The sequence below is a fragment of the Eumetopias jubatus genome, unplaced genomic scaffold (genome assembly GCF_037043125.1).
Source record: "Eumetopias jubatus isolate StellerSeaLion01/CBP00866 unplaced genomic scaffold, mEumJub1_p1.0 scaffold_2, whole genome shotgun sequence".
NCBI lineage: Eukaryota > Metazoa > Chordata > Mammalia > Carnivora > Otariidae > Eumetopias > Eumetopias jubatus.
Window position 1 is genome coordinate 40203927 of NW_028274808.1, and position 24451 is coordinate 40228377.

Genomic DNA, 24451 nt, shown 5'->3' on the forward strand with positions numbered 1-24451 from the left:
TGGTAGAAAGTGTCATGTGAGCGACAGCAAGGGTATATAGCATGGATTTTTATTTCTCAGAAATATCCATTCTACTTACTTTCTCATGAAAATCACACTTACTGAGGGGACAGGGTTCATTGCTCCCTGGCAGAGGAAGGCAGAAGTTCTTGCTTTCATTAAAAAAAGAAATAAAATAAAGCAAAACATAAACAAAAAACATTGAAACTCAAATCGAGGATGATAGGCAGTTTTAATGGATCTCTTCCCTGGGGCCTTCTCCTAGAGATCGGGCCTTGTTATCAGGCCCATGAACAGGAGAGTGATTGCAAACATGTGGTCTACAGCACTTACCATTTGCCGGACACTCTTCGAGAGGAACTTTATACTTACTGATTCTCTTTTTCTCCTTAATGACCCTATTAGGAGGATGAGGAAACCGAGGTTTAGGTTAATTAAGTACATGACCTAAGGTTGCTCAGTTAGCAAGTGACAGAGCCAGGATTTGAACCTGGGAAGTCTGATTCCAGAGTCCACATCCTTAACCACTAGGTTATATTGTACAGACCACCAGAGCGTATGAACACTAGTGAGATGAACGGCTCAGCTTTTTTCATGGGCACAGAGCAGCCTACTATTAGTCTGTGTTTGTGTCTAATTTTAGAAGAAAGCAGCCTTGTCTCATTTCTTGGAAGATTCATTAATATCTTCTTACCAGCTTTCCCTTGTTACTGGGGCAAAAATCAACTAATAATTTGGGAGAGGAATTAACTTTCAAGGTCAGCCAGCTCTTCCGCCTGTTTCTGGAGAGAATCTACTTCAACTTCCCAGACGTGTGGCTGCATCCTTGTCACCCTGCTCCCAACTTCGGTTATATAACCACCCTCTCATCAGCCTACAGGCAAGACGGACTCTCTTTAGTCATATCGAAAAGCCCGTTGCTGCTATTTATGCCTCTTCTCTTTGGACACTTCCCCATCTTATGATTTTTTTCCACTTTATATGTGAACCATACATCTGTGCAATTTTGGTAGAGAATTATTTTTCATATACCTCTAGCCAGGTAAAGAAATCTTTTACAAGATCAAGCTTTTGGTTGTCAGGATTTTTTTGTTGTTGTTGTTCCTCATTTATATGAGGTATTAAAGATGCCTGGCACATTTGGCAGCTAGCAAGTATAAGCAACATGGTTAGTAAGAGTTCGAAATATCATGATGTTGTGGCATCACATTTTATCGTGCTTTGGAGTTTATGAAACCTTTCTGCATATAGTACCTTACTAGCTGACCCCCAGGGAAAGCCATTAAACATCCTTAAAAAACGAATCCTGGTTGCCACTCACCCTGGATATGCTACAGGAGCTGCCCCCACACAAAGCAGTTTCAAAAGAACTTGATTACACATCAGTGCCTGCAATTTGAAATGTTTGCCCTTGTGACTTTTCATCTGCATTCATATTTGAAACCTCTGTCTACTTTTCTGCATACAGTATCTTAATACACAAGGCCTGTTCTCGCTCAGCAGTGACACAGGCCTTTGATGCCTGAGTTTCTTTGCTCTGAGATATGGCTGACTTTCTGTCAGAGATGCCGTTCTCCTAGCTTCCCAGTGTTGCTTCTGTGTGTGGCACACAGCCTCTGTTGGAAGGCAGATCCATCCACACGTGTCTTCCAGATTCAGTGAAAGTCTAGTCAGCTACTTACCTAAGATGACAACAGATCTGCAGAACCCAGAACGAGTATGGGGATTCTTTGTTTCAAGAAATAATAATAAAAGCACATGGAATGCTTCCAGATGACAATAGTTATGCAAAGCTTAAAGCTGACTGTGAGGCAGGTGGCACGATGACATGAGCACGGGGAGCTGTGTGACTTTGACCAAGACCCTTAAGCCCCATTGAGACTCGGTTTCCTCATCTGTCCTTACAGACTTGACTTAATGTCCCCCCAGTCTCTACCCACCCCAACCCTCTGCAAAACGCAAAGCACGGCTTCACTTCTTTTCTTTTTAGCTTTGCCAAGTGGACTGTCCCTGAAGAGTAGTCTGCCACCCACTCTGCTGGGTGACCAGGACATGCCACCAGCCCTTTGGGATCTTCCTCTATAAAAGGAGGAATTCAGGTATTTTATCAGATGTGGACTGACTGTGGCCACTTCCTGGGGTGGTGTGAAGCTTGCAGAGGAAGAACGCCACACTGATGATGATCTGTTACCTATATTGATATAATTATTTTCTGTCTCTGAAACAGAGGGAACGGTATGTGGCTCCCTCTTCCCTTTCCTCCGTGTTTTGTTGGCATTGATTTTTCCGTTGGCTTCTTACATAAGAGCATGATTTTTTTTTTTTTTTAACAACTATCTGGGAAAAGAAGTTAAAGTAGAAAAATGTGATCAAATCCTGTGCCTTAGGATGCCTAAATGTTTATCTCCTCAAGCGAACAGAAAATCTTTATGTTTGTGGTTTAACTATTCCTTCAGTATTTAACTCTGAGTGGCATAACTTCTAGCTTTGTTTTCCTATTTTTCAGTAGACTCTTGGACATAAATTTGACATGGTTCCATAAAACAATTTAGCCTTCCAAACCATTCCCCTTTTACAATCCAAGCATCTGAGAATATGAATCTGCCCGAGGCGTTTGTGTCTACTCTCTCCATGGGGTTGCACCTCTGCTGCCCTCCTCCAGCTTCTGCAGCTTAGTGGTGGCCCGAGTGGGTCAGATACTAATAGAGTGGGTTTGGGGGCGGGGGGGAGCCAAACCATGATCCACGAGAAAGTGAGGCTTTGAGGGCACCCTGAGATGCATTTAAAGCCAGGGGCATGGAAATCATTATAAAACCTTAGTCGCTTTTCTACCATAAATACTGACCTTCTGTGCTCAATGACCAACACCCCGTGCTTTCTGGGAAAGAAAGCTAAGGCAAGGAATGAAGATAGAGTTTTTGATTTCCATTGTTTGTGTCTCACTGTGACCTCTAAGGGACACCCTGTGACCCCTTTGCTAAAGCTGTTTTGGACAAGTCAAATCCATTTCCAGGTCCTGGGTACATTGAGAGCAAGGGGCTTGGGGCGGTGAGGACAGGAAGCGGGCTCTTTGCTCAGCACGCATTTCGGTGATAGGCTTCTTTGTCAGCAACTTTGTGACTGGGGGTAGAAAAGGGAAGGCAGGCGTTCGGATGCAATTCTGGCCATTTCTGGGGATCATGGTGCAGAAATAGGGGAGAGCTGGGGTGGGCGTGGGAGGGGGATTCTGCACAGTGGGTGGGTCTAACCTGTTTCGGGTTGTGGGGAGAGGTGTTGGCAGGTGGGAAAGAAGAAGGACTTCAGGTCCTGAGTTGGGCCTTGGTTCTCGGCCAGCATCTTCAGGGCAGTGAGGGCATTCGAGCTCAGGACAGCCCTTCTGACCGTCTCTCACCTACTGTGCGCTGGAGCAACCTCGTTGGCTCACTTCTAAGTTCTGAGTAGGCCCACAGGGTATTGGGGTCCCTGTCCCTTCTGCCCCACTTCCTACCTCAGATCTCCGCCTTTGTTTGCTGATGCCTTAATGTCCTTTAAGGAGGGAGAAGCACTTTTTATTCTGAAATCAGAGATAAAAGGCTTAAGTGCGCATAAATGGTTTGAGGCTACACTTTGAAGAGGGAATGCTCCCTGTGGTGATGCTGGGAGAGAAGGTGGCCCAGCTTGGGATTCGGCCAGTGGGCAGGACTCCAGCCCTCCACCAGGACAAGTGGAAGAGCCCCATGCTAGAGTAAACACTCTGCAGTCGTAGAAGAGTTTGAAATTCTTAATAATTTTGAAATGGGACCTTATGTTTTCGTTTTGCACGGAGCCCTACAAACTAGGTAGCAACCCACCTGCAAAGCTGAGAGGACAGGAGGGAAAGGTGAAGAAAGAGGGGGGCAAAATGAGGGGGTGAGCTGTGCAGTCCGGTGCTTTTGCTGAGGGTTGTTGACCTTCGGTGTGCTGAGACAAATGGAACCTGTGTTTGACATACATCCTATGTGTACAGGGTATTTTGTCACAAAACTGCAGAAGCTGGCAAATCTGACCTTCTGGTGTATTTTCCTTGTGCTTGTGCAAAGCAATTTTGTTCCCAGGGGATTTTTTTCAAAAACTGAGGTTGTCACTGTTCTCCTGCCTTGTTTCCTGTTAAGAACTGGCTACAAGAGCACTTGTGAAAGTGGGGCATGTCCAGGATGGACGAACTTGGCTTTAGCGGGAGCAGGGAGCGAAGGCTCAATGGAGAGAGGGTTTGAACTGGGGCCTCACACCAAGTGGAAGGATGTGTGCAGTGGGGGGGAGGGGGAGACCCAGGCAAGAAGCCCCTTCATGGGAATGTATGGCCAGGGCTGTTGCTCAGACTTCGGTCCACTCAGCCCCTTCGGGAAGGAAGTGGTGTTTACAGAAAGGTTCTGTAGTTTTTTAACCAGACCGCTAATTTATCCCCTCTTAGAGTCATGAGTGAGGTCTTGCACCGATGCGTAACCAATGTGCATGGATAGGACACCTGTTATTTGTGCAGGATGTCCCCAGCTGTTTGGGGGCTGGGAAAGGAGGCTAAAGCTAGGTCTCAGTCTTGAGGGACCTGATTATGTAGATGGGGAGGCACACCTCTGAGAGACTGAGGGTTCAGTGGGGGGCACCCTTTGTGCTGGGGTCTTCAGAATTGGTGGCTGGGTGTAAGCCAGATGGTCAGGGAAGATGTCAGAGGAGGCTGGATCTGAGCTGGTCTCTAAAGTTGAGAAGGGGTTACTGGAGAGGGCATGAGGCAGCGAGGGGAGGGGTACCAGAAAGCCGACTGACTCCAGAATAGGATTGGGGTATAGGCTTAGCGTGGAGACCAGCCTGGTCATCATGCAGGATCTGAGAGTCACTAGGAGTGGACTTCACGGGGCCCTGAGGGCTGGGCATAGGAGTTCAGCTCAACAGGAATCATCTGGATCTGGGGTTCGAAGGTCCATCCTTCCCAGGAGTCAGTGAACTCAGCTCTTGGGTCCCAGGTAGCCCTCCCCCTCCTTTTGCTTGCGGTGGTTCCCAGGTGCTCAAACAATTCAGCATCGTGGAGGTCCCGTGGTCAGAGGTGGGCCTGCCGTGGTTTGTCCCAGGTGTTCTTATGTCTGTGCCCTGGGCACTATTTCTGACAGTGCCCACACTCTGGTTTATTTAATCCCCTCTTTCACCAGACAGGTAGACATGCTCATTATCTCTGTCTCACATCAAGGTCACTCCTCTGTTGGGTGTCAGGGCCAGGAATCTAGTGCTTTCAATCTTGGATCCCCACATGCTGCGTCTCACCTCTGATGGTCTCTGACCCAATACACACGCTCCTCTGGCCCCGGGATGTGGTGGGGAAATCTTTTAAAAACATGTCCAAGGTGTGCAGACACCCTTGGGGGAGGTCCTACACTAGTGAGTTCTATAAGGTTGGGAAGAAGTTTTAATAGGAAGAGAAGGAAATACCTGAGCTCCTGGGGGAGACAAGCAGACGAAGACATAAGAAGAAGCTTCGAAGACAAATCCTTCACCTAACTGAGGGCAGAACTGACAGCGTCTAGGAGCCTTTAGCACAAAGAGCTTTATTTAAACTGCTCAGACATGCATTTCTTCTCAGAAACATTACAACTTTATGGAAAGAGGTTTGAAAGAGGTGTGACTATTGAATTCAAAACAGCTAGTTGAAAGCTGTTGAGGAGCTGTTTGGTATGCTTGTCTGTTCTTTAAAAGACAGGGTTTACTTTTTTTTTTTTTTAAGATTTATTTATTTGAGAGAGGGAGAGTGAGTGAGCAGGGGGGAGATGCAGAGGGAGAGGGAGAGAGACTCTCCAGAAGACTCCCCGCAGAGCAGGGAGCCTGACACAGGGCTTGATCCTCAGTCCCCGAGATCATGACCTGAGCTGAAATCAAGAGTCAGACACTTAATTGACTGAGCCACCCAGCGCCCCTTACCTTTTTATTATTGTCTCCAAAACATATTGCCTTACCTAGGTAATCCTGGAGGACTCCGCGCTTATTTTTTTCCAACTTCATTTCCTCCTGCTTCCTCCTGCCCTTCCCGTCCTGCCACTGCATCCCTGTCTTCTTGTGCCTGCCCTCACACTCCTTCCCTGTGCGTGTTCCTTCGCCGGGAAGACCCTGGCTCCCAACCTCTCCTCCCAGGGTCCTATATTCTGTATGATGTTCTTCTGTGAAACCTGTTCCCAGGCTTCCAGCTGAAGCTCCTGCTCATTCTACCCAGTGTGGCAGACTGTATGGTGCTTTCTCCATCCGGTTTTATAGCTCTTCCTTTAGACTCAGCCCATCTCTACTGACAACATCCAGCAACAGTTGCAGCCTACAGACTTACTGCCAGTGGCAGGAGCCTTAAAGTCTAACTCCACTGAGGTCCGCGGCGTGCACGAGAGGGAGCCTGGCCTTCTGACTCTCCTCCCCCCTCATGTGCAGTGTGCTCCCGGACCACGCCCCACCCAGCTTTCAACTCCCGATGAGTTGTAGACACTGCACAATTAGTATGTATCAAAGAAATTGCTTAAACCTTTTGGAATAAAAGTGTATTGAAAATCCTAGGTATGCCGGGTTGCCTGGGTGGCTCAGTGGGTTAAGCATCTGCCTTCAGCTCCCAGTGTTACAAGGGCTCCCTGCTCTGCGGGGAGTCTGCTTCTCCCTCTGCCCCTCCTCCCACTCGTTCTCTCAATCTCTCTCTCTCAAAAAGATAAATAAATAAATAAATCTTAAAAAAATGAAATCCTAGATATGCTCAATACTCACCTTACAAATCTGCTCTGCTCTTAAATTTCCATTATAAATTAGGTGTTTGGATTAGAGGATATTTTCGATAGAACTAATACTGTAAATACTACTTGGGTTCCTTGGACACACCACAGATCTGATTTAAACTCCAAATTCAAACAAACTGGTGCTTGCCAGAGGGGAGGTTGCGGGGGAGGTGGGGAAATGGGTAAAGGGAAGTGGGAGGTGCAGGCTTCCAGTTATGGAATGAATAAGTCATGGGGATGAAAGGTACAGCACAGGGAATATAGTCAATGGTGTTTTAATAGCATCGTATGGTGACAGATGGGAGCTACACTTGTGAGCACAGCATAATGTATAGACTTGTCAAATCACTATGTTGTACACCTGAAACTAATACAACATTTTGTGTCTATTATACTTCAAAAAAAAGGGACGTTACCCTCCCCAAATTTTTTAAATAAATAAGTAAAAGCAAAACAAAAGCTAAATAAACAAATTCCAAACTCAAGAACACAAATGCTAGAGATGAGAGATAAGTAAGTGTGGAGAGTACTTTAGAAAATTATTTTAGTTTTCTGTTCTAGGCATTACTAGTACATTCTCAATGTAGTACCTAACAGTAAAACCATTTTCAAAACCTTTTTATTTTGAAATATTTTAGAATTACTGAAGAGTTGCAAAAGTAGCACAGAGTTCCTGTATATACCCTTTCCCCAGCTTCCCCTGATGTCAACATTTTATATGACCATGGTATAATTATCAAAATGAGGTAGATAACATTGGTACAGAACTATTAGCTAAATTATTCCTGGGTTTTGTTTTGTTTTGTTTTTGTATTTCTCCTACTTGGTGTTCTCCGAGTTTCTTTGACCTGTGGTTTGGTGTCTGTCATTCATTTTGGGAAATTCTAAGCCAGTATTTCTTCAACTATTTCTTCACTCCATTCCTTCTCTCTTCTGGAATTCCAATTATATGTATGTCACACTGCTTGACATTGCCTCACAGCTCTTGGATGTTCTGTTTCTTTGTTTTCACTTTTTTACTCTTTGTGTTTCAGTTTGGGTAACTTTTAGTGATCCACCTCCAGTTAACTGATTCTTCCCTCAGCAGAGAGAGGGTCACGCGTGAGCCCATCATCCAGGGCATTCTTTATCTCTATTACTGTATTTTTAAATTTCTACATTTCCATTTGATTCTTACGGCTTCCATCTCCCTGCTGAAATTACCTGATTGCCCAAGTTGTTCACTTTTTCTGCTAGAGCCTTTGACATATCATAGCTATTTTAAATTCCTTGTCAGATGCTTCCAGCATCTATGTCCTATCTGGGTCTGGTTCTGATGGTAGCTTTGTGTCTTGGATTTTTTCCTGCCTCATAATTTCTGTTGGAAGCCAGATATCTTGTGTAGCTAGCAGAGACTGAGGTGGTGTTTATCCCTGGAGATGGCACACTTCTCCTCCTAGGTCTTTAGTGTGTGGCGGGGGGGTTCATCTAGTCAGCAGTGGGGCTGGGTTTGAGGTTTGTTGTTGCTATGGTTACCCTCAGAGCACCACAGCCTTCAAATTTCTCTTGTGATACCTTGTGTTTAGAGTGGAGGTTGTTTTGCCTGAGCATCCTCTGCTCAGCCCTGCAATTTAGGTCTTCCCTACTCACCTCAGAGAAGGTCTTCTGTTACTTCTCTCCTGTCCCTCCCGGCAGTTCTGTTACTCGTTATTCAGGCTTGTTGGCTTCGGCCTGCAGGAGGGTGATGAAGTCCCTGGTGTTCTGACTAAATCTCAGTCTTACACAGGCACCGTGTCACTAGGTCTCAGGGTGTTCTCCTGATCTACTTCCAGGAATAAGGCTTTTATACTTTTCCCTTCCCATAGTTGCAGTGAGTTTCACCAGTTCCTTGAGGGTGAGAATGTTCTTTGCCTAATAAGCTTTGTGTTTCAAGAAGAGGAGGCAGGAGGGACTGGGACAGGAGGAATTTCTTGCCCCCTCCTACATGGCGGCTGTCCTCTCCCCTGGCCTGCACTGTATAGATATTTTCTTTCTTTCTTTCTCTTTTTCTTTTTCTTTTTAAAAATTGGAAGTATAACTGACATACAATATCCTTTTAGTTTCAGGTGCACATATATATATATGTTTTTTAAATTTTATTTTATTATGTTATTTTAGTCACCATACAGTACATCATTAGTTTCTGATGTAGTGTTCCATGATTCATTGTTTGCGTATAACACCCAGTGCTCCATGCAGTACGTGCCCTCCTTAATACCCATCACCAGGCTAACCCATCCCCCCACCCCCCTCCTTTCTAAAACCCTCTGTTTCGCAGAGTCCATAGTCTCTCATGGTTCGTCTCCCCCTCCGGTTTCCCCCCCTTCATTTTTCCCTTCCTACTATCTTCTTTTTTTTTTTTTAACATATAATGTGTTGTTTGTTTCAGAGGTACAGGTCTGTGATTCAACAGTCTTACACAATTCACAGCGCTCACCATAGCACATACCCTCCCCAATGTCTATCACCCAGCCACCCCATCCCTCCCACCCCCCACCACTCCAGCAACCCTCAGTTTGTTTCCTGAGATTAAGAATTCCTCATATCAGTGAGGTCATATGATACATGTCTTTCTCTGATTGACTTATTTCGCTTAGCATAATACCCTCTAGTTCCATCCACATCACTGCAAATGGCAAGATTTCATCTTTTTGGTGGCTACATAATATTCCATTATATATATATGTGTGTGTGTGTGTGTGTGTGTGTATATACCACATCTTCTTTATCCGTTCATCTGTTGATGGACATCTTGACTCTTTCCATAGTTTGGCTGTTGTGGACATTGCCGCTATAAACATTGGGGTGGACATACCCCTTCTGATCACTACATTTGTATCTTTGGGGTAAATACCCAGTAGTGCAATTGCTGGGTTGTAGGGTAGCTCTATTTTCAACTGTTTGAGGAACCTCCATACTGTTTTCCAGAGTGGCTGCACCAGCTTGCATTCCCAACAACAGTGTAGGAGGGTTCCGCTTTCTCCGCATCCTCGCCAACATCTGTTGTTTCCTGACTTGTTACTTTTAGCCATTCTGACTGGTGTGAGGTGGTATCTCATTGAGGTTTTGATTTGGATTTCTCAGGTGCACATATATTACAAAATGATTCCCATCTGTCACCATACAAGTTATTACAATATTATTGACTGTATTCCCTATGCTGTGTGCTACATCCCTGTGATTTATTTATTTTATAACTGGAAGTTTATACCTCTTAATCCCCTTCATTTATTTTGCCCCCCTCTCCACCCTGGGAGCCAACAGTTTGTTTCCTGTGTCAATGAATATTTCTGTTTTGTTTGTTTATTGGTTTTGTTTTTTAGACTCCACATATAAGTGAAATTACATGGCATTTATCTTTCTTTCTCTGCCTGACATTTCACTTAGCATTATACCCTCTGGGTCCATCCGTATTGTCAAAAACAGCAAGATTTCATTCTTTCTATATATCTATCTATTTATATGCTACATTTTCTTTATCCATTCATCTATTGATACACGCTTAGGTTGCTTCTGTATCTTGGCTATTGTAAATAATGCTGCCGTGAACATGGGGGTGTATATACCTCTTTGATTGGTGGTTTCATTTTTCTTCAGAAGGAGAATTGCTGGATTCTATGGCAGTTCAGTTTTTAATTTTTTGAGGAGTCTCCATACTGTTTTCCATAGTACACTCATTTATGTTGCTACCAGCAGAGTACAAGCGTTCCCTTTTCTCCTCATCCTCACCAACACTTTTTTATTGTTTTTTTGATAATCGCCAGTCTGACAGATGTGAGGCAATATCTCATTGTGGTTTTCATTTGCATTTTCCTGATGATGAGTGCTACTGAAAATCTTTTCATGTGCCTGTTGGCCATCTGTATGTCTTTTTTATTTTATTTTATTTTACTTTATTTTATTTATTATTATGTCTTCTTTGGAAAAATATCTGTCAGGTTCTCTGCCTATTGTTTAATCAGAATTTTTGTTCATTGATATTAAGTTGTGTGAGTTATTTATGTATTTTGCATATTCTTATTGGATGTATGATTTGCAAATATCCTCTCCCATTCAGTAGGTTGACTTTCATTTTGTTGATAGTTTTCTGCACTGTGCAAAACCTTTTTAGTTTAATATCATCACATTTGTTTATTTTAGCTTTTGTTGTCCTTATCTGAGAAGCCTGGTCCAAAAAAATGTTGCTTAAGACTAATGTCAAAGAGTTTACTGCCTATGTTTTCTTCTAGGAGTTTCATGGTTTCAGGTTTACATCCAAGTCTTTAATCTGTTTTGAATTTATTTTTGTACAGGGTGTAAGATAATGGTCCAGGTTCATTCTTTTGCATGTAGATATCCAGTTTTCCCAACACCATTTATTGAAGAGACTGTCTTTTCCACATTGTATATTCTTGCCTCCTTTGTCATAGATTAATTGACCATATAAGTGTGGGTGTATTTCCAGGCTCTCTCTTCTGTTCCATTGATCTATGTGTCTGTTTTTGTGCCAGTACCATACTGTTTTGATTACTACTGGTTTGTAATGTAGTTTGTAATCAGGAAGTGTGATACTTCCGGCTTTGTTATTCTTTCTCAAGATTGCTTTGGCTATTAGGGGTCTTTCATGGTTACATACAGATTTTAGGATTATTTGTTCTGGTTCTATGAGAAATGTCATTGGTATTTTGATGGAGATTGCATTGAATCAGTGGATTTCTTTGGGTAGTATGGACATGTTAACAACATTTATTCTTCCAATCTATGAATATGGAATATATTTCTATTTATTTGTGTCATCTTTAATTTCTTTCAAGCTAGTTTTCAGAGTACAGGTTTTTCACCTCCTGGGTTAAATTTATTCCTAAGTATTTTATTCTTTCTGATGCCACTGTAAATGAGATTGTTGTCTTAATTTCTCTTTCTCAAAGCTCCTTATTAATGTCTAGAAATGCAACTGATTTATGTATGTTAATTTTGTAACCTGTGATTTTGCTGAATTCATTTATTAGTTCTAATAATTTTTTGGTGGAGTCTTTAGAGATTTCTATATGCAGAATCTTGTCACCTGCAAATAGTGACAATTTTACTTCTTCCTTTCCAATTTGGATGCCTTTAATCTATCTACCTTTCTTTCTTTCTTTCTTTCTTTCTTTCTTTCTTTCTTTCTTTCTTTCTTTCTTTCTTCTTTCTTTTTCTTTTTTCCCTTTATTTGTTTTTCTTGCCTAATTGCTGTGGCTGTGACTTCCAATGTGATGTTGAAAAGAAGTGGTAAGAGTGGTTTTCTTTGTCTTGTTCCTGGTCTTAGAGGAAAAGCTTTCCATTTTTTACCATTGAGAATGAAGTTAGCTGTGGGTTTGTCATATATGATCTTTATTAAGTTGAGGTATGTTCCTTTTATACCCATTTTATTGAGAGTTATTTTTCATAAGTGGATTTGAATTTTGTCAGGTTTTTTTTTTGCAGCTGTTGCGATGATCATATGATTTTTATCCTTCATTTTCTCAATGTGGTATATCATGTTGGTTGATTTGCAGATATTGAATCTTCCCTGCACTAAATCCCACTTGACCATGGTGTATGATCCTTTTAAGGTATTATTGAATTTGCTAATATTTTGTTGAATATTTTTGCATCTATGTTCATCAGGGATATTGGCTTGTAATTTTCTTTTTTTTTTTTTTAATGATGTTCTTGTCTGGTTTTGGAATCAGAGTATTGCTGGCCTCACAAAATGAGTTTGGAAGCATTCCTTCCTCTTCAATTTTTTGGAATAATTTGAGGAGGATAGGTACTAATTTTTCTTTAGATGTTTGGTAGAATCCATTTGTGAAGCCATCTGGTCCTGGACTTTTGGTGAGTTTTTATATGACTGATTCAGTTTCATTACTTATAATTGGTCTATTCAGATTTTCTATTTCTTTGTGATTTAGTCTTGGAAGGTTGTGTGTTTCTAGGAATTTATCCATTTTTTTCCCTAGATTTTTCAATGTCTTGGCATATTTCAATTTGTTGGTAGTAGTCTCTCATGATCCTTTGTATTTCTGTGGTGTCAGTTGTAACCTTCTCTTTCATTTCTGACTTTATTTATTTGGGCCCTCTATCTTTTTATCTTTATGAGTCTGGCTAGATGTTTATTAATTTTATCATTACAAATAACTAGCTTTTAGTTTCACTGATTTTTCTATTGCTTTTTAGTCTCTATGTCACTTATTTCCACTCTGATATTTATTATATCCTTCTTTCTACTGACTTTGGGCTTTGTTTTGCTTCATATGAACACTTTAAGACTTTCTGATTTTTCTTTGTGTACTTAATGAAGTTCCTGGAGAAAGAGTCTGCAAGAGAGTACAGAGTTCTCTACTTTTTTGAACCCTAGGGACTTCCCTTTTTTGCCAGCCTGCTCTTAGCCTCCATCATTCTGTTAATTACTTCTTATAAGTGTCCAGTTGCATATATCCCAATAAATGAATGCTCAGGTCTCTTCTCTACCTGCGGGCTCCTGTCTCTCCTTAGATTTTAGGTCAGCTCTTTGTTCTGTGAGCTTTGCACTCCACTAAGTCAAAAGAGTCTTGAATTTGAATTCAGTCAGCTCTTTTTTCATTTTAAGTGAGGTTTCTTCAAGCTCATTATATCCTGGAGTGGAAACAGAAATGTGAAACCACTTCTTAAAATAATAATTTAAAACCTATTGATTATTTTGTCTACTTCTGTTTCTCTACCAATCAATAATCTCTTCTCAAATCTAGTTTCAACCATCATACACAATCCAACAGTTTAAAAGAACTTAATTGTATTGATTTTACTGAATGAGGATGCTCTGGTAACATCCCAAATCTGGAAGTCCATTATTAGAAGATTTACTTTGAATGAATACCTCAAATTCCATGATCTCTTTTCTGTGACCAACAATCAAAGGAATGGCATTGTTAATTAAAACGCTGTCTTGTACTCGATTCTTTATTTGAATTTTTATGTTTAAGCGTTGAACACTTGGATTTTTTCTCAAGTGTTATATTATCATACGAAGTAAAATTATTCTTATTGTGACAATTTATAATTTACAAATACACTTCCCCACATTGGTGGTGTTGAGCCATCCCTGTCTTCTTCATTGCCAGATTCTGGGGTTATTATTTTCCATCTATGTTTTCCTTTCCCTTTCTAGGATCCCTATTATCCTCATGCCAGTATTGATATCAGTCCTATGTCAACTGGACTGGGGGAGTTAAAAGAGTAGTAGGGGGAAAGGAAAAGGTAATACCTTGTTCCCACCTCAAATATCCACGTTTTTTTGTTTTTTTTTGTTTTGTTTTTTTTTGTTTTTTGCATTTCCCCTCCCCCTTGCAGGCCTGGAGACACCAGCTTCCCCATCTCCTTATCTCCACCCCACACAAACCCTCAGTTAGGAAGTAAGCCAAGACTTTAAAACCCCAGGAGGCTATTCATTACCTCTGAATCCTGTCACGATCCTTTATCTGGGGGCTTAATCCCAGGCAATCACCTCTGCTTCCTTCCTTCCTTGCACCTGTCCTCCTGATCTGGAGCTGGTCCCCTAACCCACCATCACCAGTGACTTAGAGTTCCCTCATCTCCAGTCCCCCACCTGTCCTATTCAAAATGTTGTCCCAACTTTTGAAGTTATATACACAGTCATGTGCTTGGGTTGATTTATATAGCACGATAAATGCTATACCACAGGTACATAATGGGTTAAAGAGGTTTTTGTGGGGTGGTGTGAGGACTTCACCACAACAGATCATATTGTTTCTGTGCCTTCTGAATGACTTACAAATACACTTTGAACATAGCCTATTTATAAATAAAGGACTATCCCCTGTATTTCCTTTGCATTGTGAATGTTGCTGCCAGTGACAGCCAGTGTTTTTCCTGCACTGCAAGTCAGAATCTATCAGATTTAGCCAGGAAAAGGCAGCATATGGTGGCAGTGATGAGACTATTTTGACTGTAAGCAAGAGAGAGGGTCTGTGAAGTGTCTTTCCTTTCTCCATCTGTTTCCATTGAGGTTGCTGATCTGAAGTCAATATCCACAGAGAGATACGGGCTTGTTCTTCTTCAGTGTCAAAGGTCTGCTAAGCCTTCTGCCCAGATGACTTTACTCTCATTATAGGACCTGTAGGAGCTGAGGTGGGAGAGAGAGAAACACCAAGAAGAATGGCTCCATTGTGGAAATGCTTGCCTAAATCCTACCTGACTCTCCTTCTGCCCTCAGCCTCCTGTTTTTACTGAGGACACAGGTGACCTTTCCAACCTTGGAGGGTTCCATTTGGTTTATCAATGGTATGGAAAATGCAATTCTGAGAGATGACTTCATCTGAAGGTTTTTGTAAGGAAGATACTGATGGTAGAGAACCGAGCCAAGAAGAAATTAAATTGCAAGAGGAGGCAATTGGGTTAAGCACTACTTAAAACTTCATAGCTTGTTAAATGTGGGAACAGATGGGTAATGGGAGACAGTGGATTTATGCTTTGAGATTTTTAAAGACTTGGCTATTCAGTGGTCTTTTCATTCATTGATTATGCCCTATGCACGAGACCTTGTCAGTGCTGTGGATAGACAAAGTTACACAGAGAGTCCCTGGCCCCTCAAAAGCCCCAGGGCCAAGTGCGGGGGACACCTATGTACACAGATGATGTCAGCAGAGTCACACTTTAAACAAGTGATACAGGGGAGAGGAAATTAGCATGGTCAGAAGGCATCAAAGGGAAGGCTACCCTTAAACTGGGTTTTGGAAGATGAGTAAGAATCGGCTCAGACCAAGGGTGTGTATGGGCTGTAGGGAGGAAAGAATTTTAGGCAGCAGGAGTAATGTGGGCAAAACGTGGAAGCAAGTAAAGATTGGTGGATTCAGGGGATCAGATAATGCTGGAGAGTTAAGCAGAAGCATGATAGGTCTGGGTGGTAGGAGAAGTCATGGCAAGAAGACAACACTGAAGAATTAGGCAGGGCCACAATTATCAAGACTTTTCTACACTGAGGGTTTATAGTTTACCACACAGGGCATATGACACTATTGGCTTTTAAATTGTGTGTACGTTTATTTTTTGGCTGGGTTGTGATAGCATGATGGAGGATATATTTGAGTGGGTTAAGAGTAGATGCAAGTTTGGAAAATAGTTTGGTAGTTCCTTAAAATGTTAAACATAGAGTTACTATAAACCCAACAATTCTACTCCTAGTTATAGACCCAAGAGAAATGAGAACTTACAGTCACACAAAAAGTTGTACACAAATGTTCATAGTGGCCAAATGGTAGAAACAACCCAAATGTCCATCAGTGAATAGATTGATGAACAAAATAGGACTATCCATACAACAGAAAAATATTCTCTATAGAATGAAATGAAGTCCTGATACACGCTACAACATAGATGTCCCTTGAAAGCATGTTAAGTGAAAGAATGCAGATGCAAAAGATGACATATTGTATAATCCTATTTATATGAAATGTCCAGAGCAGGTAAATCTATAGAGACAGAAAGTAGAGTATTGGTTGCTGAGGACTCTGGGTGGGTGGGGCTGAGGAGTGCCTTCCAGGAGGTACAGGGTTTCTTTTTTAGGGAGGTGAAATGCTCTAAAATTAGATTGTGGTGGTGGATGCACAACTCTGTGAATATAGTAAAAAAGATGACTTGGATACTTTAAATGGTGCATTGTTTGGCATGTGAACCATATTTCAATAAAGCCACTTATAAGTAAATAAAAATAAATATAACACTTTCTGTGTCCTCAAAAAAAAAAGTGAAGGCTGGTTGACTAATGAGAAGGCTCTAAAATTAGCTGAGGGGACGAGGGTTCCTGGACTGAGGCTGCTGCAGGGGGATAGGAGGGTGGGAGGAATGCTCAGTACTCCCAGGAGAAGGCAATTCTTCAGGCTTAACCATAGAATCCTAGGCTTTTCTATAGACATTTCTCAAGAGTGTTTGATGAGTAAGCTACTATGATCATATTTATTTTTACCATGGCTTTTTCAAAAAAAGATTTAAGGCAGCTATAGTATTTATTGATGTCCTATCTCTTTCTTATATGTAAGTGCTAAATTACATCCTTCTTATATAGGGCACAAATATGGGCAGGCACTGGGCAGGGGAGGTGGGGTGGAGGCTGATAGAAGGAAGACCCAAATCTCAGTTTTACTATAAGATTCATTCCAGAGGCAGAAATATGAAAAACCTCTGTCAACTGATTGTCTTACAAATGATTTTCCAGTTTGTCAGTAATCTTCCAAACATGTTACCGTTAGTTTGAGGCTAAGCACTGAAGCGTACTAAGTGAAAGCATGTACACCGTCGCTGGGTGGGTGCCTGTCAGCAGGGAGGGGGGCTCAGGAGCTGGAATGGCAGGATGGAAGGGGCAGACCAAAACACAGCTGGGCTTCCAGCTGATATTGAAGTGGAGGATGCCATTATCATGAAAGCCTTTAGGGCAAAACCAAGTCAAACAGGGGCCTGAGGCTGACACAGGCAAGGCTTGGCCCTAGTTGGCGGGCTGGCCCAAGCAGGCTCCATGGCGCAGCATTCAAGGGACTGGACACAGATAGAAATTTGGGGTTCCACTGCACACCAAGAAACAGGCCAGAGATGCAGGCTGAATCAGGAGATGAGGAGCAGTGTGCTGGAACCTGAGGAGGCCAGTGAGTTTACCACCCTGGGATGATTATTTATTCAACAAACATTTATTGAATGTCTACCGCATGTCAGACATAGCCCAAGGGTATGTTGGTTGATCTCAGGATGAGGGCTGTGTGCTTCTCTGAAAAGGAGCCTTCATGGTTCTCATGTAGGTAATACTCTGTTACTTAAATCCTGTATATTGCTAGACATTTTCTAAAGGATTCTCACTATTTACCAATATTCCTCTAAGACTAGAGTTTAAACACGTTATTCATTTTCAAGTTCATGGCCGAACCTCCTTGAATTATGAATATGTTTATGGTCAATAAGTAAATAGAATTTATTATTAGTACAGAGTGTTCTTTGGCCTTCCTTCCATGCTTAATGAAATCATTAATCTCTGTAACCTCTACCCACAAACTAAATTGCACTGGAATTCATGAAAAATAGTACTATATGACCTCATATAAAGTGTATGGATATAAAAGTATGTCTTAGTACCCTTCAATTATGTACCAAATTTATGCAGAATCAGTCTTGCCCTTTGCAGATTATTGGACGATAGAGAGACACACATGAAATGCTAAGAGTGAAGTCTAAAAAGACCTTACTTTATTTCATTAAAGATACACATGAACATGATACAAGTTCTTGCTTAAACTTAAGTCCAGACAAACATCATGAAAGGAAAATGGGCAAAAAATATGAACAGACCACAAAGGAAGAGATACAAGTGTCTGTTATACCCTTGAAAAAGCGAGATATAGATAAAAATGAAAAGAAAAGTAGCATGTCAAATTGCCATAATTTAAAAAATGACAGTATGTGGCAGTGGTGAGGGTGGGGTAAAATGAACATGTACATTTACAGAAATGAAGCCAAATGTCTGACATCAGGAGGTGAGTAACGTCATGCAGTATCTATAGTGGAATATCACGCAGCAACTGAAACCATTTATTCAGTAAAATGGGGCAAAGCCTATGCCATGAGAAAAACTAATTTTAAATGCAAAAATAATTACAAAGTTACATCTATCTATATATCTATGTAAAGAAAAATGATTTAGGGGCACCTGGGTGGCTCACTGGGTTAAGCGGTTGCCTTTGGCTCCAATCATGATCCCAGGGTCTGAGGATTGAGTCCCGCATCAGGCTCCCTGCTCCATGGGGAGGCTGCTTCTCCCTCTGCCTCTGCCACTCCCCCTGCTCGTGTTCTCTCTCTCTCTCTTTTTCTCTCTCTCAAATAAGATCTTTTCAAAATGATTGAGAGGATAAAAATACTATATCAAAGCATTTATGGTTTTGTGCCTAAGTGGTACAATGATAGGTGATACTGTGTTTTCCAGACATTCTGCTTTGAAAAACTGTTAGTCTTACACCTTGCAAAAAGATACCAGTGCTTGAATCATGGTATGTTGATATCACTAGGAAAGAAAATAGTATTTGACCTCCTAAGAGGGACAAAATCTGGTGGTTGAAACAGAGAATTCAGGGTGGTGGTATTGGTGTACTTTCTTCCTGCTTCCTTCGTCCAACTGGAGAGTGAAAAAGAGAAAAGAAAAACTGTAGGTCACTTTCTCAGTCTTGGCCAATCTTTACCCTAAACAACAACCTTGGAGGAAGCAGCCGCCTCGCAGGGGTGAGAGTGCTTTTTAGGAAAGGTGATTTTTAGCCTCTTGGAGGACATTTGAACACAGCTTCTTTGTGCCTAAGTTCCATTCCTGCCTTCTTCATGATCGATCCCAGGTATCCACGCTGGAGGGAGCGGCTCAGCAGAAGGCTCCCTGTGGGTGCAGATTTGCCCTCATCAGTTAGCTCTGACGGGCGGTGGCTGCGGGGTGTCATGGTCCCTGGACAGGTTTGGCAGAACCTTCCCACTGCCATGACCAGCTGCAGTCCACCAAGTCCCTGTCCTTGGGGCCTCTTACATTACTCTCTAACTTCTTTTTTTAAAACCCTCTTAGTGCTCCCGTGAGAGGAATGGGAATTTTAAATGGCAAGAGGAAAGAGAACAAAACACCTCTTCTTCCTCTTGTGCCAAAAAGACACTACTGTCGGTGGCGCCTTTTTTTTTAAGCCTGTCTCTCCCTTTTCCCTTCTTTCCCAAAAATATGTTTTGCAGTCAGTTTGTGAAAACTAGTGTGAGCTGCGACAGCCTCCCATACGTGGCCTTCCATCTGTAGCTCAGTCTGTGTTACATGCCATATATTTAGAACACCTAAATTAGTAGTGCTCCGTGTGCTATTTCAAGAGGAGCTGGAAAGTCAGATGGAAGAGCAAGGCTATTGATCAGGAACGGCTTCTGAACGGGGTTGGCTCATATCCTCGAATCCCAGAAGTTAGAGATATTTTGGGGACATCAAGACAACAGATGGTCTGTGAAGGCAGCTGGCCCATGTGGTAATGAGTCCACGGAGGCAACTGGTCATTTTCTGAGCTTGGAGCAGAATTCTACTTCTGTTTGTGCCATTCAAGTTGTGGACAGAGGCTTTGGTTAGAACTCATAGGCCCTGGACATGTGTATAAATGAATCATCACAAGTGGATAGATAGCGGCTCAGCTTCGCTTCCCAAGTAAAAGGTTCCTAGCAAAGAGATGGAAGGAATTTTTGTTTTGTTCTGTTTTTAATTTAAAGTTGGAGATACTCAACTGTGTTTAATAGGGTTAGGGAAAGATGTCATTGTCAAGGGAACCAGCGAAAATACACTTGATGGTGCAGACCCCACACACTCTTCTTTCATAGCATTTGTGTCCCGTGATTGCTAAGTTTTCTGGGTCCCCCCACTAGACTGAGATGAGGGACCATTTTTCATATCACTTTGTAGCCCTAACACTAAACAGTGTACCTGGTACACGCATGATAAACGTTTGTTGAACGAGTACATGAATTCACAGAGGGTGTAGGAACAAGAGCAAAGGTAGAGAGATTGATCTTGCCCAGGAGGAAAGAGAATGATTCCCTTGAGACCTAAGGAAAGAATGGCTCTGCAGAGTAATGCGTAAATTTTTGTTGACTTGATTTTTCCTCTGGAAGAGAAACTAGGAATTTAAGGTCTAGACATATAAAAATTTCCACTGTCTAGTCAATAAATGTTTGACAGTGATGATTTAATATGACACCTTTATTCCTCTGTATCTCTGTTTCTCGATTTGAATCTTTAAGGTAGAAAGCTAATTTAATTGTGCATTTGCCATTCCTATTTTCATAATATCCTGTTTCTCTCACTTGGTCCCTCTTCCTTTCCTTCTAAGGACACCCTGCTCCCACTGCGATTCACACCACTCTCTGCCATTCACCTGTCTTAGGTGACCTGGCTTTTCCATCTCTCATCTCCATACTGTACCTGTAGGAGATACATCTCCTGCCCTTCACGTGGAGGCCATTGTTTCTTCCTGGCCACACACAGTCAGAATTACTTATCATTACTTTTCAACAATCTCAGCTCTGTGTAAAATGAGAACCCTCCAATTCTGCTATGACTTGTGGGCAGGTAAAAGGGTTCTCATCCCAATTCCACTGTGTTATGTGGGGGTTTCCCACACATCCAACAAGTAGTTCTCTGACACCAGCTGAGTCTCCTGCAGTTCCGTTCAATTCTGACAACTCTCTGCCTACAGATAGCATCAGCTCTCACAGGGTAAAGGCTCAGTCCCGTAACACCGCCCTCCCCCCTTTCAGATGCTGGGCGCAGGCTCAGATTGTCACTGTGCTTCTCACTGACCAGCTGTAGATTGGAGAACCTGTCCTTGGGTCTGATTAATTTGCTAGAGTAGCTCACAGAACTCAGAAAAACATTGTACTTGCTAGATGGCTTATTATGAAAGGATATGATAAAGTATACAGATGAACATCCAGATAGAAGAGATGCACAGGGCGAGGTATGTGGGAAGGAGGGCAGAGGTTCCTTGCCCTCTCTGAGCACGCCACTCTCCCTGTATCTCCACCTGTTCACCAACCCTGAATCTCCCTGAACCCGCGTACTTTGGGAATTGTTATGGAGGTTTCTTTGCATAGACAATCAATCACTAATACCATTTTCAGCCTTTCTCTCTTCTCAAGAGAATTGGGGGCAGGCTGAAAATTCTAGGCTTCTGATCATGGCATGGTCTTCTGGTCACCACCCCCATCCAGGAGCCCATCCAGAGTCACCTCATTAAAACAAAAGACTCTCCTATCACCTACGAATTTAGGAGGTTTTCAGGAGCCCTGGGTCAGGAACCAGGATCAAAGACCAAGACCAATTAGTAAAACAAAAGATGCTCCTAATGCTCTTCTCACTTAGGGAATTATAAGGACCTCGGGAGCTCTGTGTCAGGAACCAGGGACAGAGACCTATACATAGATTTTCTATTATCTAACAGTGGGAACGTTTATCAGACAATCCCATCCTCATGCTGTCTTCTCTTGTAAGTTTGGCTTCAGAGTCAGGCTGCCTGATTTAAATCTCAGCTGAAGCATTTAATTGTGTCATGTAGACAGGGTGCTTACCCCCTCTGCTCCTCAGTTTCTCTGATCTGTAAAATGGACATTATTAATACCTCCTGGGGTTTTTGCAAGGAATATATGGATTAACACACATAATACACTGCTTTTGGAGCAGTGCCTGGCACAGTAAATGTTCATAATTATGACTGTTCTTTTTGTTATTTCTTGGTAGGCCTGAGGAAAGCATTTTTATAGCCCCAGAAATTTTTTAGACTCTTTCCCTGGCTCCTGATACCCTTTTGAACTATAGTTGATTTTCTCTAAGACACCATTGAGACAAGCAGTGGGTTCATTTCCCTTTCTTGACTCATCTCCAAAATATCATTTAAAAAAACAAAATTAAAAGTTTCTCAGTGAAGACATTTTGAGAAGTTCTCTTCACAAAGTTAGAATTCTGATCTAACCCAGTATTATTGTTCTGGGTATCAGTGGTCATATTTGAGATGTCTGTAGGATTTTTTTTTTTTTAAAGATTTTATTTATTTGACAGAGGGAGAGATAGCAAGAGCAGGAACACAAGCAGGGGGAGTGGGAGAGGGAGAAGCAGGCTTCCCGCTGAGCAGGGAGCCCAAAGCAGGGCTCGATCCCAGGACCCTGGGATCAGGACCTGAGCCGGAGGCAGACACTTAACTATTGAGCCACCCAGGCGCCCTTGTCTGTAGGATGTTAATCATAGTTTTTGCGCATACAGTATCTGTTTAAGTGAGAGACTGTCTCTTGGGAAGTGTATGATATGGAGAATTTTGGATGTAGGATGAATACCAATGTTTGCTCACTTTTATTTCAGCATATCTTGAAATGTGAGTTTTCTTCTTTCTCATTTCTTTCTCTGAGCTGCTGTGCTCCAATCTAAAACCCGAAGCCTGCTTTGGCTAGAAAGCGCAGTGATTTCATGGTCCCTCCAGTGTTTTCCTAATTAGAATCCTATTAGGAGACGAATGGCACGGGAAAGATGTGACAGTTGGCGTGTAAAGAGGCGCTGCTGGGCTGCGAGGGGCTGTGAGCACAGGCGCATACCACACCCCTTGGCTGAAGCAGCAGACAGACACTGTGGTTTGGGCTATGGCTTCTTGCGTGTCGGGGTTTGTGAACAGCTGAGTCTTTCAAAGCCTGACCATTTTTCTTGTCTGGTTTTTACCCATTAGTTTTTATTGACTTTTCATTCATGTTAATTGCTATTAGATTCTAGTTTCTCTGGCCCAGGGCTCATTTGTTTTGCCCTTTGCACCCAGGGCCAAGACTCCGCCATGGTCTTGACATGTGATGGCCCCTTCCTTGACTATGGGCTGTGCTTTTTGGATCTGGAACCAGCTTGAGTAAGCCAGAGCAGCAGTAATAAAAGAAATTCATCCTTTTATTTCCAGATACCATAGCTACTGTTGGGAGGTGAAATGGTCATCTCTTCTGGGTATTGGTTGGAGTGAAATCATTTGTCTTTTTAAAGCAATACTGCATTTTAGGAAATAGTTTTTTGTAGTGCTTTTCAAATATTAACATGATAGATGAGTCTCTGGGGTAGAACATGAGTAAATGTTAAAGCATAAGCGTTCAGGAATAACATTTAAGCTCCTTAGGGTTGTCAGCTTGAGAAAGAATTGAGGTAATTCTTCAGAAGGAAAGCATCACATGAAAGTGTGAGTTGACATCTGAATTTGGGTTAACTTTCTTCCCCAGATACACTAGTTAAAGCTGTACTCTTTGCCTTGGCTTCTTCAGAGGACGTGCAGTAGATCCCGAGACCCAATTCACACAGACATTAACTAGTAGATAGCCTTTTTAGTTCCCATTCATTCAACAACCACATGGAGCATCTACCACGTCTCAGACGTGCCCCCGGCATTGGTGATCTGGAGGTGAACACCCAGACAAAAAGCTAGACTCATGGAGTTTACGTCCCATTTGGGGAAGAGACTAAACATAAACCTAACTAAGCAAATTATATCGTAAAAGATAATTCTCTTTATATGAGAAAAATGAGGGAGTTTAAGGAGAGCATGGGCTGCTGGGGAGACTTCTACCATCTTAAATAAGATAGACTAACCATTGTTGAGAAGGCAACATCTGAAGAGAAACCTGAAGAAGGTGAGGGAGCAAGTCATTCATGCATCTGGAGGAAGAGAATTCCAGAGGCAAGAGCAGCTGGTGGACCAGCTCTGGGCAGTAGCCTGTCTGTGTGCCCAAGGAGCACATGAGAGGCATGTGTGCTGGGACAGGGCGGGTAAGAGGGAGGAGAGCAGGAGGGGCAGTCAGGGTTGAGGGGGCACATCATGTGGGCCATTTACCCTCAGTGAAATAGGAAGACCCTGGCTAGTTTTAAGCAGAAAGTTCACATGATCTGACTTAAGTTTTAAAGGGATTATTTTAAAAAACTAATGATGTGTGGTGACTAACATAATAAAATTAAATTAAAAAAAATAAAGGGATTATTTTAGATGCTGTGTTGAGAGTAAGCTGTGGGGTGGCAGGGTGGAAGCCGGGGGACCATTAGGTGGGTACCACAGTACCAGGCAGTAACCAGCATGGTTGTGGCTTGGACCAGGGTGGTGATAATGGAGGTGGTTAGCAGTGGTCAGATTCTGGGCATATTT

At 42.3% G+C, this 24451-nt stretch overlaps 1 protein-coding gene across 6 annotated transcripts in view; it reads left to right on the forward strand.

Annotated features, from left to right (window-relative positions):
• Window positions 1-24451, forward strand: part of CSGALNACT1 (chondroitin sulfate N-acetylgalactosaminyltransferase 1) — a 339564-nt gene that overhangs the window by 239525 nt on the left and 75588 nt on the right. The window lies entirely within an intron of this gene.